Consider the following 16,731-nt stretch of genomic DNA (forward strand, 5'->3'; position numbering starts at 1 on the left):
CAAGCCAGTTCCAGGCTTTTCTGTACAAATGGCCCATCTTAGCTCATGCTGCAGACTTTCCTAAACGCTCTCAAAAGTTCACAAAATCCAAACAAGAAACATCTGGCTTTGGCATGCTGAGTAGCCCTACCATCGCACTGGCCACAGCTGGCTTTTGTTCACTGCTGGGCCTCTCAAGGCACCTCCAATCCCAGCACAGGTGGCAGCCATTGTGGATTTCTTTGTGGCTCATGCCAAGTAGCCCCAGGCAAGACACAGGCTGCAGCAGAACTTGGCCTGCAGCATGGCCCCTCCCAGGAGGTCCTGGGGCTGGCATGCTCAGTGGCCAGTTTTGGACCGAGCCAGTGTATTACCTGGCTGCCTCCAAGGATGATACACCCAAAGGGCAGACTGGGCAGGCACCAAATCACTGCTAAAGCAAATCCTGCTCTGTAGGATCAGCTCCTGCACAACAACTCCTCCACTGTAGTCACAACCAGTCCTCACAATCAATCAGCCCAAGGGCCAATCTCTTTTATTGACATGCAAACAGCAAGCAAGGCTCAACTACAACAGGAGGGCACACACAACACATATAAGGGACACACCTGGAGCACTAGCACAGGTGACCAGGGAGACTGTGCCACTGGGCCCCACAAAACACCTACTACATAAGGCTACTCTACTGAGACCAGGAGGCATAGCAGCCCTACCTAATACATAGAAGCAAACACAGGGAGCTGGCCAAAATGGGGAGACAAAGAAACATGTCCCACATAAAAGAACAGAAGAAAGCTCCAGAAAATGAACTGAACAAAATGGACATAAGCAATCTAACAGACGCAGAGTTTCAAACAATGGTTACAAGGATGCTCAGTGATCTCAGGGAGAACTTCAACAAAGAGATAGGAAGCATAAAAATGTAGATAGAAAACATAAGAAAAGAACCAGCCAGAAATAAAGAATACAATAGCTGAAATGAAGAATGCATTAGAGGGCATCAACAGTAGATCAGATGAAACAGAGGACTAAAGAGCGATTTAGAAGATAAGGTAGCAGAAAACACCCAATCAGAACAGTAAATAGAACGATGAATCCAAAAAATGAGGACAATTTAAGGGGCCTCTGGTACAATAAGCGTACCAACATTCACATCATAGGGGTACCAGAAGGAGAAGAGAGAGAACAGGAGTTGAAAACCTATTTGAAGAAATAATGACTGAAAACTTTCCTAACCTGGCAAAGGAAATAGACATACAAGCCCAGAAAGCACAGAGACAAAGTTCACATCCTAACTGCTGAGCTAAATCGTCTCCCACGCTGCTAGAGATGGACTTTAATCAGTGCTTGTCATTTTCTTTACAGACCATTATCATTCTTCCTCGGCAATCCCTTTCAAGTTGCTACACTCTCTATTCAGAAAAGGAAGTGTGATCTGAATTGACTCACTCATTTTACGCATCATTCACATTTACTGCCCTGACCTCTACTAACACTGGGCTTGTTACTGTTAACTTGTTCCTGCAGGTCCTGGGGATGGCGTGGTTTCTAAAGGGGGTCATTCCCTGGGAGGTCACGGTTGAAGCCAAAATAATAAATGAGCTTTCTATTATCAAACTTTCTGAGACACTTTGTTTAAGGCATGTCTCTTCAAATAACATTTAGCTGTATTTTTTTTTTTTAAAAGCTGATCTGAGACACCCCATGTTCAAATAGGTGGGTTTAGTTTGTTTGCACTTTTTTTTTTTTTTTTTTTTTTTTTTGCAATTCCTGATGTATTTGGGCTTATTTCTTCTTTAGCCAGGTTTTCTCTCCCATTTCTGTTTTCCTTTTCACCTTTCATGACTTTGTTGGATTAATGAAATTTTCCTGGTTCTTTTGTTGGTCAGGAGTAATACATTCTATTTCTACATCTGTTTTTGTGGCTAAGTGAAACATTAAAAAAAATTAAAGTATAGGTGACATACAATATTATGTTAGTTTCAGATGTACAACATAGTGATTCTACACTTATATACCTTACAATGTGATCACCACGATATTTCTAATGATTATTTGTCACTGTACAATGTTATTACAATATTATTGACTTTATTCCCTGTGCTGTACATTACATCTGTGTCACTTATTTGTTTTATACCTGTAAGTTTGTTCCTCTTATTTCCCTGGTGAAACCTTTTTTAACATGCATACCTAACTATATTTTTCTATAAAAGTCAAAAATTGATTAAAATGGTGAGCTTTCTCTCCACTAAAGACATAGAATGCCTTAATTTCCTTTTGCAATACTCCCCCTAACTTCTACATTATAATTGTCTAGTGTTTTAATTCCCCTATGCTCTTAACCTCTCAATAGTTACGATTTACCATCAATAAAGGATTAGATCTGCCAACATGTTTTATCACTCTCTTGGCCCAATACTGCTTATTGCATCCCAGTCTTCCTTTCTAGTTCAGTTTCTCTTTTGGTGAAGTAATATTTTTGAAGTTCTTTCAAATCATTCTTTGTCTTTGATGTTCTATAATTGCACTCTGATGTCTCCAGCCAAGGTGAGGATTTGTCTTTAATTATGTTGCTTTATATTTGGTGTATTCCTGAAATTGAAATATAGTTTCAATTCTGGAAACTCTCAGTCATTATTTTGCAACAAGGCAATGTCACTGAGGTGGGGAAAAGATTACATAAGATGGTGAAAGACAGATCTCTAAGAAGGTGACGTGGGAGCTGAGATCTAAGTGATGAGAAAGAGCCAGCCCTGGTGAGAAGAGCATTGTAGGCAGAAGGAAGAGAAATTCAAGGGCTTGGTGGAATTCAGGCATTGAAGGTAGGCCCTTGAGACTAGATTAGATCAGGGAGGGAGGCAGACGCCAGCTTGTAAGGGTTCCTGGGCTCTTCAAAGAAGTTTCAGTTGAGAGACAAAGGAGTTCAGAAGATGAAGGAACTTGTGACAGAGATACCTAGCTAAATTCACTGATTGTTTTGTAGGCTCCAAGCAATACCATCTGCCTTGCAATTAGATGTGGTCATGAGACTGAGTTCTAAACAACGGAATGAGAGCAGAAGTGATGTGTGCTATTTCTAGTCCTGTCCTGTAGGACACCCCCACAAGTTCTCCTTCATGTTCTTTTTTTCCCTTCTGGTTGACTGGGATGGACATAACCATAACAATTGTGAAAGTCACATATCGAAGGTGGCAGAGTTGCTATCAGTTTGGGTACCAAAGTGACTTTAGGAAGCAGAACTCCCACACCCATCCTCAACCCCACGTCTTGACCTGGAACTGCCCTCGAGTGTTAAATGTGAAATGAATATCATGTCTCCAAACAACGGAATGTTTTTTTACTGCAGCACAGCTTAACTGATGCCACCAAGGGAATCTTTGCAAGGAAACCCAAAGTCCTGAGGGTCACATAAGGACAGGATAGAATGTCCAGGGTAATATTAAATTATAGAGACTAATAATGTCAGAAATGGAATGGCTTGCTGAGGGACGATTGCTATTTAACAGATGAAGCAATCATGGCCCAGATAAATTAGCTGCTCTTCCCAAAGACATTCAATGGCAAAGACCAGGTTATAAACCAGAACTCCCAATTTCTAGTCCAGGGTTCTTTCCTTGGGACTGTAGGAAGGGAGGTGGGGACACTTGGAGGACAAGTCTCCACTTAGGTTCGTTGGCCACCTGAGGACTATGCTTTTCATTGGTGTCTTTAGGACACCTCAACAAGAATTTTAATTAGCTGCCCCTTTAATGCTTTACACAAATTTGTTCTCCCTTCCTGTGGCTGAGTATACTTCAATCTTGGAAACAACGCTTTGGGCTTTGTATCAGTTTACAGTCTCAGCAGGAAATGGGTAACAACTCATACTGGGTAATTATAATAGTCCTTTTATTATACTCCCCTCAAATGTATGGTCGGTTTATGTAACCAACTAGGATGGTGCAGTGCCCTGGGGCCTGTAAATGGGAACAATTGTTACCTCTAAATCTAAAGGGGTAAAATCTAAAGGGTTTCCCATTGGTGCTGTAACAAATAACCACAACTCTAGTGGCTTAAAACAACACAGATTTATTATCTTATGGCTCCAGGTGGTCAAAAGTCTGAAATGGATCTCACTGGACCAAAATCAAGGTGCCAGCAGTGCCACATTCTTTTCTGGAGGCTCTAGGAGAGAATAGTTTCTTTGCATTTTGTAACCTCTAAAAGCGGCCTGCGTTTTTGGCCCATGGCCCTCTTGCAGCTTCAAAGTCAGCAGTGGCTTGTCAACTCTTTACAATGATGCCATTTCTCCACTTCTGACTCTTCTGCTTCCCTCTTCCATACTTAAAGGACACTTGTGATTACATTGATGAGGTAACCTGGAAAATCCAGGATAGTCGTCTTATTTTAAAGTCAGATGATTAGTAACCCCAATCCCATCTGCAATCTTAATTCTCCCCTTGCCATATAACCAACCTAACATATGCCCAGGTTCTGGGAATGTGGACATGGCATCCTTGAGAACCATTATCCTGCCTACCACAAAAGGGCAAAGACATGGAACAGTTACTGGAACCCAGAGGAGGTACTATGTTTCCCCAAAAATAAGACCTAACTGGAAAATAAACCCTAGCATGATTTTTCAGGATGACATCCCTGAACATAAGCCCTAATGCGTCTTTTGGAGCACAACTTAATATAAGACCTGGTCTTATTTTCAGAGAAACACGGTAGCTGTACAACATCATCTGACAGAGCTGTGAACTTTGGTAGAGAACTGAGTTCCTCAAATCAGGAGTGGTAGAAATCATCTGGCCACTTTTCAACTAGGCCACAGTGGATCAGAAAGCAAAGGAAGTACTTATTGTACTGACTGGATACAAACCTGACTAGCGTGAGGATCTACGGTTACTTCTATTATGTATAAGAAGGCAGTAAAGAGAATTTCCAGAACACTCTTTAAGGTGTCTCTTAGTACTTTGAGATGTCTCTTAGTACTTATATGTCCTGTAACAACCATGGGAATTACAGCAACTGCAGCCCATGAGGGGCAGGGAAATTAGGGCACCTGAAGTTCTGGGTTACTCTACCAGTAATCAACCTGGACCAGCCTAAATGCAGTCAGGAGACAGGGGAAATTTAGAATGGTTAGTGGAACAGAGAGAGGATGACTTGGGACCAGCTGTAACAGAGAGGACTCTTGTTTCTGACCCTCATACCTGAATTCTTCCAGGAGGTTATAGTGGGCCACCACTTAAAAGACTTTGGTTGATTAGACCTGCTTCTAGGGAAAGGAGTTAGAACATTTTGTACTCATTAAAAATGGAGTCCCTGCAATATAATTCGGGAGTCAAAATAATGGGAGATAACGTGTGGGTCGAAGAGGTATGAGAAGTGTGTTATATTTCATTGAAATCTATGTTCATGCTCAGATTTCCTCGGCACTCCCAGCCTTCTGTACTCTGCTGACACTAGCGGGGGTAACCATCACTTTCTCTGGGAACAGTAGTTCCTTCACCTTGACTACCACCATGCAGTTGGGCTGAACATCCATGAACCCAGAGTTTCTGGCTCCTCCCAATGCTTCCAGACTCAAAGGAACAGCCACACAGCCACACAGATTCTAACTGCAGAAAGGGCCACGTGACAACACCTGGAGGTGTTGGGGAGTTAACTTTCTGTGGACCGAAACTTCACTAATGAAAAATAAGAGATGGCAGTGAGATTGGCTGATAAATTCCCCTTTCTCCTCCTTCCTGTGGCCTACTCCAAAGTACCATTTCTTATTTTTAAGAAGTGATATCATTATATATCTAACAACTTAGAGATTGTACCCTCAAAAGAACATGAGCTAAGAGATAAACCAATACTTCACACACACACACAAATATATCAAAAAGTATAACAAAAGTTGGATATTTTTAGTATCAGCAGTAGAAGACTTGTTTTTCCTGTGCCTATTCCATAATTATTAGATCGATTTGTTGTTATATGGTCTGGTAGAGGATGAGGTTAACCTATTTTCTCACGTGGCTTTATTTATTTATTTATTTACTTATTTATTCATTCATTCATTCATTCAAAGATCATTGACATTCAATATTATTTAATATTAGCTTCAGATGTACAGAATAGTGGTTAGACATTTATATAACTTACAAAATGATCCCCCTGATTAGTCTAGTACCCACATGACACTATTCCATCATTTCTTTTTGAAGACTGTTTGGAGAAAAACCATATGCCAGTCAGACATGCTTGCTGAGTAACCTGCTGTGATCTTTGAGGCTTATCATGAAGTGTCAGCCAGAATGACAACATACAATTGCACATTTCCTTCTGCCTTCCTTTGCTTCACTTTTCCTTTTCTCATGCTTGCTGCCCTCTGTTTGTACTTCCCAAGTGTGATGGTTAATTTTATGTGTCAACTTAGCTGGGTATGGTGCCCAGATATGTGATCAAACATTATTCTGGATGTGTCTGTGAGGCTATTCTTTGGACTGAGATTAACATTTAAGTCAGTGGACATCAAAACAGTGGATTTGATCAGTAGACTATTTTCCATAATGTGGGCGAGCTTCATCCAACCAGTTGAAGGCCTGAATAGAGCAAATGGCCAATCCTCCAGCAAGAGAGAATTCTGCAGCAAATAGGCTTCAGATCTGAAATGCATCATCAACTCTTCCTAGGGCCTCCAGCCTGTTGGCCCACCCTACAGATTTTGGGCTTCTCAGCACCATAATTGCATGATCCATTTTCTTAAAATAAATCATTTTCTATATAAACACATATCCTATTGGTTGTGTTTCTCTGCAGAAACACAACTTCGACTAATACATCAAGTCAGGCATCAGCTCTGCCATCCTTTCTTTAATCTCCATTTTAGAGGGAGTTAATCTGACCAAAACTAGGTCCCTCCCTTTTACAGACCTGAGGTCTCATCTCCAACCGCATGTGGATATTAAAACCCCAGGTTCTAGACCATAAGGGCTTATCTCCAGGTCCACATTCCACTGAGTGCCCTAGTTGCATCTTCCTTACAAGGCTGGCTTTGGGTTCCCTATTTTTTTGTGGAACTTGAGAATTTCCTATTATTTATTATATATTTATTTTTTTATAATAAAACTTTATTTTATTAATTTCTTTTATTTCCTTACTCAACTATTTATTTTTAATATTCTTATACATTAAATATTCTTATACATTATTCAGTATTTCTATGTATTTGTAGCAGAAGGGTAACCCATCAGTGTACAATATGTTGACTAGAATTCCTTATGTAATTTGTATGTTGTCCTTATACACATAATATTGTTTGCGTGTGAGGTCCATGATTTCCATTATATGGGTATTTCATTTTCCTGACCATTGATTCCACTAGTGTTGCATATTTAGATTGATTTTCATTTTCACTATTATAAATTATTTTATGGTGAATATATTTGTGGACAAATCTTCTTAAGTATTTAGTATTATGTCCTTCCTAGGGATTTAGTATTATTTTCCCTAGTATAGATTCTAAAAAGTAGAATCACTGCATCAAACAATATAAACATCTTAAAGTCTAAATCATCCTCATCAATTATGTCTCCATGCGACTTCACTCCAGACATGATGATTGAAATTTGCCATCAATTTGTGTCTTACAACTTTGATCTGTTCCCTAAGGTGAGTTCTTTAGATAGATACTCTCATTCATTAAAGATTACTTTTTACTGGTTTAAGTCTCAGAGGGCAGGTGTCGGGGAAGAAATTTTCCTCTACCCCTATAGGTTCTTCTGGCTGGTCTAAAAATTAAATTGACAGGTCACAGATTACAGAAGAAAATCCAATTTAATTTCATACATATGGGGATTCTATAAGAATATGGGGTCCCCAAGGACAAATCGGGCAGTTGAGGCTTATATGCTATCTGGAGCTAAGGAAAAGAAGGTAGTGTTTGGAACTCACAGGGGCGGAAGGCAGTTCACATGGAGATGGAGAAGCACATGTTTGGTAAACCAATGTTTGCTGGCCATGCAGAGACAATGTGACACAGAGTGGACTCTGATCTCTAGGCCCTGCCAGTCTCCCCCACCACTAGCCCATATTCTTTGTAAATATCTCTGGTGATAGCTCTATTCTGGAACAGGCCCTTTATCTACACTCATTTGGGCAGTTAAGGGAGAGATAACAAGAAAAACTTTCTTAGTCTTCTGTTTCTTAAAAAAAATCAGTCTAAATTAATCCTTATGCCAAAGAGACACATTTTGGGGTGGAAAATTTTGGTCCCCTACACAAGCATCTGAAAGTTTTATCTTTCAGGATATAAGGACACAGTCATGTTAATGAACAAATATCTCACGGACTCTTCACATAGCTACTGATTTGGATTACATCTAATGCCATGGTAAGTGTGTGAGGATTTAACTCCAGTTTACTGGAAAACACACATTGCAGCAGTGGTTAAGAGTCTGAGTTCTAGGGTTGGACATAGCTGGATACAAATCGTAGCTCTACTGATTACTAGCTTTATCACTTTGGCAAATTATTTACCCTCTCTGAGCTTTAGATTTTTCATCTGTCAAAGGGGAATAAAAATAATACCTGATTGAAAAGGCTGCCATGAGAATTAAATGAGATAACATACCCCAAACCCTGGGTACACACAAAATAAGGCACACAATAAGTCCTCACAGAGGTAATTGTTTTTAATAAGCAGACTTCAGATTCCGACAGCTCTTCCCTGTAGTTCCTATATCCTGACAGCAGACAGTGGCCTTAAAGGGCGTGGCCCACCCCAGAGCACAGTTTGTCAATCCCTCTTTTCTGCTTCTAAATCACTTTATAGAGGAACTAAGTGTACCATAATTACCTTTTTTATTCTGTTTTCATTCTACTCTTTTAACATTTGTTTAATTAAAAAAAATAAAACATTTTAGGTGCCAGTAAGTACCTTTTTTCAATTTTTAATAATTGTGATATAATGTACATAACATAAAATTGACCATTGTAACCATTTGCTGTGTACAATTCAATGGTAATGAACACACTCATAATGTGCAACCATCAGCACCAACCATCTCCATAGCTTTCTTCATCTTGTAAAACTGAAAGTCTATATATACACTCCATTCAGAAACTCTCCATTTCTCCCTCTCTTCAGCCCCTGACAATCTCAGTTCTACTTGCTGTCTCTATGAATCTGACTACTCTAGGCACCTTGTATAAGCAGAATCACACGGTATTTGTCTTTTTGTGACTGGTTTGTTTTACTTAGCATAATGTAATCCAGATTCATCCATGTCGTAGCATGCATCAGAATTTCCTTCTTTTTCAGGCTGAATAACATTCCATTATATGTATATACTGCATTTAGCTTCTCCATGTACACAAAAACCCCTTTGAAAACACTTCTATTGTCCATACCTTCTCCCTTGAGTTAACCATGCTCATGAATTATATACATAACATGGAAGCATATACAGTATTAAAACTCCCATGTTATGTATATATTTCAGGTTTTATTTACCCATTTTCCTTTGATCTCCAGAATTTGAGCTCAGTAAATTATTTTTTTAACTTTTATTTATTCAGGTGTGATTTTCCAGGACCCATCAGCTCCAAGTCAAGTAGTTGTTTTCAATCTAGTTATGGAGGGCACAGCTCACAGTGGCCCATGTGGGGATCGAAACGGCAACCTTGTTTTTAAGAGCACCGTGCTCTAATCAACTGAGCTAACCAGCCACCCCAAGCCCAATAACTTTGATAGCATTCTGATGCTTTCAAAAACATGAAAAATATTTTGTCTAATTCTTCTAGTTCTTAGAGGAACAGTTGGTCTTCGTTTGGTTCACAGCTTTATTCTGTAAGCCAAATACACAAGAATATGCACCATAGAATTTTTTATAATACCAAGCCACAGAAATAAGTCAATAAATTTTCTGAGCGAGAAAGAGAAAATCAAATACATTCTCTGACTTTAATTAATCATAATTAGAAATAGAAATAAAAATAACTAACTTTATTAAACACTTAATAAGTGCCTGGCATAAATCTAGATGCTTTAAACATATTAAGACATTAAATTTCATTTAATCAGCACAATAATCCTGAGATGTCAGGATACTATTATTAACTATACTAATGAGGAATCCGAGGTGAAATAAGTTGCTCAAGTTCTCACAGGGTGTCATAGGTACCACAAGGATTCAAAACAGAAAACGGAGTATCAGTCTGATTCCGTGGTACTTAATCACCGCATTACACTATTTTATTGAAGGTATAATTAGAAAAATGAATAAATACTTTCAAATTAAAAGTGCAAGGCAGATAATTAAAAATATGTTTTTAAAAAAGTACAAGACAGAATAAGTGAATTGGAAGACAATACAGAAAATTCTGTAACAGAGAGGCAAAAAAGAAAAGAAAGGAAAAGAAAAAAGAAAAAAAGTATCGAAGGGCTCAAAATATGTTTACTGGAAAAATAAGATTAAATTACTGAAGTGAGAGGTAAGATGTAGGAAGCAAGAAATGATGGTAATTGTTGAGTTTTATAAAATATTTGGTAAATGTAATTTTGAATTGACACTAAATTCCTTGTTAATACATTTTGTGTGTTATTTTGAAAATGAAATAAAATCTCCAAACAAGTGGTATCCAAAATGAAGTGCAGGTACCCCAGAGGGTTAGTGAATGATCTCTTCATGTTCAGTAAAAAAAATTACAATTTTATTCTTTGTTTATATATATATTATATAATTTATATAATATGTTGATAAGTGATGTGTATCTATAATTAATAAATAAATGAATACACATATATTTCAGGTGGGTGCTCAAAGATTATTAATTGGGTATTTGAAATTTTTGGAGACCAACATTGTAGACAAAATAACACAAAAGATTGAGTTGGGAGTTATTCAATGGGAAATATAACAAAAGTATGCTTTTTTTGTAAAAGAATGAAAATAATGAAAAAATAGATTTTTATAAGAAAATTTTACCTGAAACTAAAAAAAAAAAGAAAGGAAGAAAGAAAGAAAGAAAGAAAGAAAGAAAGAAAGAAAGAAAGAAAGAAAGAAATATTTAAAAATGTAACAATGTTAAAAAAAAAAGTTTTATGGCTAAAAGTTATACATAGGTTAAAACTTAAGCGTGCCTGCTAAATTAATATATATCCATAGCTTCTGTAAAAGCAGAGGTTTTTGAGTAATGTTCTGACATTAGTTAAGAAATGAGAAAACAAAGGGTAAGAATAAGGAAGAAGGATGGTGTATAGTGGGTTCAATGATAGCCACCAAAACAATATGTCCACATACTAATCCCTGGAATCTGTGAATGTGACTTTATTTAGGAAAAAAAAAAGGTCTTTGCACATGTAGTTAAGTTATGAATCTCTAGGTGAGATCATCTTGGATTATCTGGGTGGGCCCTAAATCCAGTGACAAGTTTCAAGAGACACACAGTGAGAGGAGATGATGGTCATATGAAGACAGAGGCAGAAACTGGAGTAATGCAGCTACAAATCTAGAAATGCCAAATGCCACCAGAAGCTGCATGAGGCAAGGAACGCATTCTGCCATAGAGCTTCCAGAGGGAACCGACCCTACAAACACCTCATTTCAGACTTCTGGACTCCAGAATTTTAATCCTTTTAAATTGGGATTTTTTTTACAGCCCAGGAATAGTATGATCTATCATGATGAATATTCCGTGTGCTCTTGTTGAGTGGAGTATTCTATATCAGTTTGGTCAAGTTGTTCAGCTCTTCTATATCCTCACTCATTTTGTTCACTTCCTCGATCAATTGCTGAGAAAGAAGTGCTGAAATCATCAACTATAAGTGTAGATTATTCTATTTCTCCTTTTAATTCCTTCAGTTTTTCTTTATCTATTTTGAAGCTTTGTTTTTAGATGCATGCACATTTAGGATAGTTACATCTTCTTAATAATTTGATCTCTTTTTCATTCTGGAATGTTTCTCTTTATCCCTGGCATCTTCTTTGTTCTGAAGTCAACTTCTTGATACTAAAATAGCTCTTGCAGTTTTCTTTTCATTAATGTTTACATGATATCTCTTTTTTCCATCTTTTTGCCTTGAAACTATTTATCTCTTTGTATCAAAGTGAGTTTCTTGTAGAAACATATTAATTGGGCCATTTTTTGTATCTGATCTGACAGTCTCTGCTTTTTAATTTGGGGTTCTCTCTGCCACCCGTCTTTTTCATTAGCACTTGGTGGAGACTCATGAAAAAGAGCTTGTAAGTTCATACTTCCCTATGTATGGCTTTCCATTGTTCTAAGCCAGTGGTCCTCAGTCAGGGCCAATTTGCTCCCCAAGGGACATTTGATAATGTCTGGAGACATTTTTGGTTATCACAACTGGGTGCTACTGGCATCTAGTAGGGAGAAGCCAGGAATGCTGCTAAATGTTCTACAATGTGCGGAACAGCCTTTCACAACAAATAATTATCTTGCCCCAAATCTTAATAGACCAAAGATCTGTTCCAAACTTCATGCTATCCCATATTTGGCCTTAAAAAAATTCATTAAAATTTTAGCTGCTTCTTCCTACCCACTTTTATAGTTGCCACCTCTTTCTCCCCTGTTTTGACAAAAGTGAAACAGTTTATGTGTCCCATCTGTCTTCCAAAGGTCTTAAAGGCTTCAGAATTCAGTTCACATGGTTGCTTCAGCTCTCTGATGGAGTCAAGAAAATTTACGATTTGGTAGATTATCTATATTTTCCATCACTATGTAAGTGGGAGTGATATTCCCTTGTGGTCTTACATATCCTAAGTGGAAGCTAAACCTCCATCTCATTTTTAAGTAATCAATTGTAAACCAGGATTAGGACAATTATAGACCAATCTCAATGATAAACATAGATGCAATAATTATAAAGTTGTCGTAGTAGTATACGAGTATATACAAAATAAATAATGGTTCTGTAGAGTTTATCCCAAGGATACAAGGATAGTCACCAACAGAAAATGTATCACTATAATCCAGTGATAAAATAGATCAAAAGAATAATCTATATGATCATCTCAATAGAAGCAACATTTTCTTCTAAGGAATTTAAAATCTTAAAAACTCTTAGCAAACTAGAACTAGGAGGAAATTTTAATTCAATATAGAGTCCTATCCAACACCTGTGCATTTAAGATGAATCTTAATTATATTCCCATTGAAGTCAGGAGTAAGACAAAGAACTATTCAACTATTCAGCCTTATACTGGAGCTTCCAATCAATGTAATAAGATCAGAGAAGCTGGTAAGATATAAGAACTCATAAGGAGAGAAAAACTCAACAATTTGCCAATGCATAGTTTATGCCAGGATACTAGAACTAACAATTCAGCAGTTTGCTTCCCACTACAACAAGATCAACATGTGAAAATATAATGTTGCCGTACAACATAGTAACCAGTTAAAAATGTTAGAGGAGAAAAATGGAGAGGATGAGATGAGTATAAATGACCTTTTTGAAGAGCTGTTCTGTAGAGGGTAGACAGAACATGAGACAGTAGTTGAAGGGGACATGTATTAAGAGAGGTTTTTAAGGTAGGAGATAAACAGAGTGTACACTGAGAGAAGTGATCAGTAGAGAACAACATCTTTGAGGAGGTGAGAAGGAATGGGGCCCAGAGCAAAAGTGGAAGTGTTGGCTTTGCCTGGGAGCACTAACAGGTTCACCCTTGTAACAGAAGGAAAGGCTGAGAGCTGGGAACATATACGGGGTTGGTAATATTTTTCAGATTGCTTCTATATTCTCAGGGCAAACAGAGGCAAGGTCATCAGTGAAACGTGAGTAAGTTGGAGGTGTTGGGAACTTGAGGAAAGGGGAGAAGTTATGAAATAATGATCTATAAGAATATGAGCGAGTGGATTAACCAGGGAAGTGAAGTGGGATTGAAGGACGTCACTAACCTGATAAGGTTAGTAGCCATGAATTTAAAGAAAGACCCTTTACCATTGTTGGCCCATAAGAGACTATCACTCTCAAGTGTACGGACTTCAACTTTTTCTCCCACATGAATCACTTGCTGATGTGCTATTGGGAAGTGAATAGAAAGTTACAGTTATTCAGTGTCAACGTTTTTCCAGAAAAGTTCAAGAGAGGAGCAAGGGAATAATTATACATACAGAGAAGTGGCTGTAAGATAAAGGGTGGATTCTGAGCCCGATAAGGTAGGCAGTGAGAACCCGGAAGCCTAAGGGATATAAAAATTGGCAGGTCAATGGATAGTAGGTTCCATTAGGGCTGAAGAATGATCCAAGTCAGGCTATTGGAGGGAGTGTGCTGAAAGAGAAGCAGCGAAAGAGAGGGGTGCCAGTCATCAAGACAATGGAGGAAACGTTGTTGTTTGTCAGGCAAGGTCTCAGGCACGATGCTGGGAGTGGGTGGGTTGGAGGAGGGGGAAGGAGCATCAGTGGGAGTGAGGGGATCAGGAACTAAGAAGACCACCCTTGTGGATATTGAAATCCCTAATAATTAAGACAGGGCTAATACTGAGAATAGAGGTAAAGAACCAGGTGCTAAAATCTTCAGAAATAAGGAGTGATGACCTAGAGGTCAGATGACTACCAATAGTGGAAGTAGAGCAAGTGGTCTACCAAAACGGGTTAGCTTTTGGAAGATGCAAATAACTCCTAAACATCAGTAAGAAACAGACAGACCACCCAATAAACACCAGACAGAGCGTGAACAGGCAATTTACAGAAGAGGAACCCTGAATGGCCATCAAGCATGTAAAGAGAACCAACCTCACTGGCAATTAAGAAAATGCAGAATAAAACCAGATGCTTTTCACATGTATCAGAACGTCAAAAGTGGAAATGTCTGAGAGCACAAGCATTAGGAATGCTGTAAAGGAACACGAGCTCTCATGCGAGTGTAAATTGGTACAAGAACTTTGGAAAACAAGTGTGGCAATATATAGCATAGATATATTGGGTGTGCTCTTTGATCCAACTCCCCCCTTCCACTACAAACTCTAGGGAAAAGCTCACACATACATGGTGCAAGGAGATGTGCACGAGGGTATTTATGGCAGCATTATATGTAATAGATTAACAAACAGCCTAAATGTCTATCAACAGGAAACAGATAAGTAAATTGTACATATTCATCCAATGCTCTGTTCTATGTGGCGAAAGTGAATGGACTAGAGAAGCAGGGGTTGTGGTTCAACTTCAAAAACATAAAATTGACGAAAATGAGTAAGTTGCAGAATGACAGGTACAGTGTAGTAATACCTTTTTTTCGTAAAGCTGAAAAACAAGCAAAACAATATATTTTACTTATGAAGGCATACATAGTAAAAATGTAAAAACATGAACCAAAAGGATGCAGACAACTTTAGGACAATGGCCACCTGTGGGGAGGGTGGAGAGAGAGGAACAGGATCCTGGAGAAGCACAAAAGGGGGTTTCTTTTGATTTTTAATGTTTTCATTTTTTAAAACAACTTGACGCAAGCAGGAAAAATGTTAATCTTTGCGAAATATGGTGTTGGCTATATTACGCTATTCTTTCTTGTTTATTTGAAATATTTCACAATTGAAAAAGTCCCTGGCATATATAAGATGACAACACTTTCAGGAATCAGATAGACACATTTTTAAACTTCATGTAATTCCATTGCTCATGGCCAGTCTGTCAATTTGTAAACATTTCCGGAGCACCCCAAAACTGCGTAACAATGCTCTCGGTGTCAGGACACCTGTAGAGAATAAGCAGAATATCCAAACAGATGTGAGTAATATGAGCATGTCACTCAAAGAAAGCATAACAATGCTCTCGGTGTCAGGACACCTGTAGAGATTAAGCAGAATTTCCAAACAGATGTGAGAAATATGAACATGCCATTCAAAGAAACATAATTCATCGTGACAAACATTCATCAAAGTAGCCACAGATGGTATGGGTGGCTTGACCTACAATGGGTGGAATTTAACAAAAGCTACTGAAATATTTCCCTATGGCCCATAGCTTTTCAGTACTTCAACCAGTGACTCTGCTTTTTCCTAGGATCTCTCTAAGGAGATACATGCCTGTCCCTTTTCTGTGTGACATATAAACATTTATTTAACAAAGAGATACTGATGGATTCCCAAGTGTCAGGCAATGTGCACACACCCAACCCATGTAGTGTGCCCTCCCTTCTCACTCTTACTGCTGTCATCACCCCCTCTGTCTGCATTGTCCCTGGGAACGTGAAGAGCCATGATTGTTTTTTATCAGGACGTTGGACAGGTTTGGAGGCAGGATGTTGCTTTATGAGAGATTATTCAGGGACACTACAGGTGACTCTAAGGATGCCACATTTATCTTTGATGCTTTCATGATTCAAAAAAGGGCTTGGGAGTGTGGTGGGCAGGGAACAGGGTGGATTGAGGGGCGTGTCCCGAAAGACAAGAGGAAATAGGATGAAGCTCTTATATAGCAGAATACTCAGGTGATCAACTTCACAACTGTTGCAGCCCTAGGCTTCTGTTCAAGGATCAGAGAAAAGCACAGAGTCCATTGGTTCCAGGTAGGTGTCTATTTCCTTGAGGGGTCCCCCTGGGAACAGAGGGCTCTAGAGACTGGAGGGGCCAGAATCCTTTAGGAGACACATACTTCTTCTCAGCACAATCTCTACTCTTCAAGTCTCCACATTGATTCTGGGGGTGCCTCGTTGTCCGTGAACTACACTGCTCACAGTATGCACAAGGAGAGTTAAAATCAGAATTCAAGTCCTTAGTGGGGAAGTGTTAATTAACCTTCTTTTTACTTTTGTGC

Source organism: Rhinolophus sinicus, linkage group LG03, assembly GCF_036562045.2.
Source record: "Rhinolophus sinicus isolate RSC01 linkage group LG03, ASM3656204v1, whole genome shotgun sequence".
In the NCBI taxonomy this organism is placed as follows: Eukaryota; Metazoa; Chordata; class Mammalia; order Chiroptera; family Rhinolophidae; genus Rhinolophus; species Rhinolophus sinicus.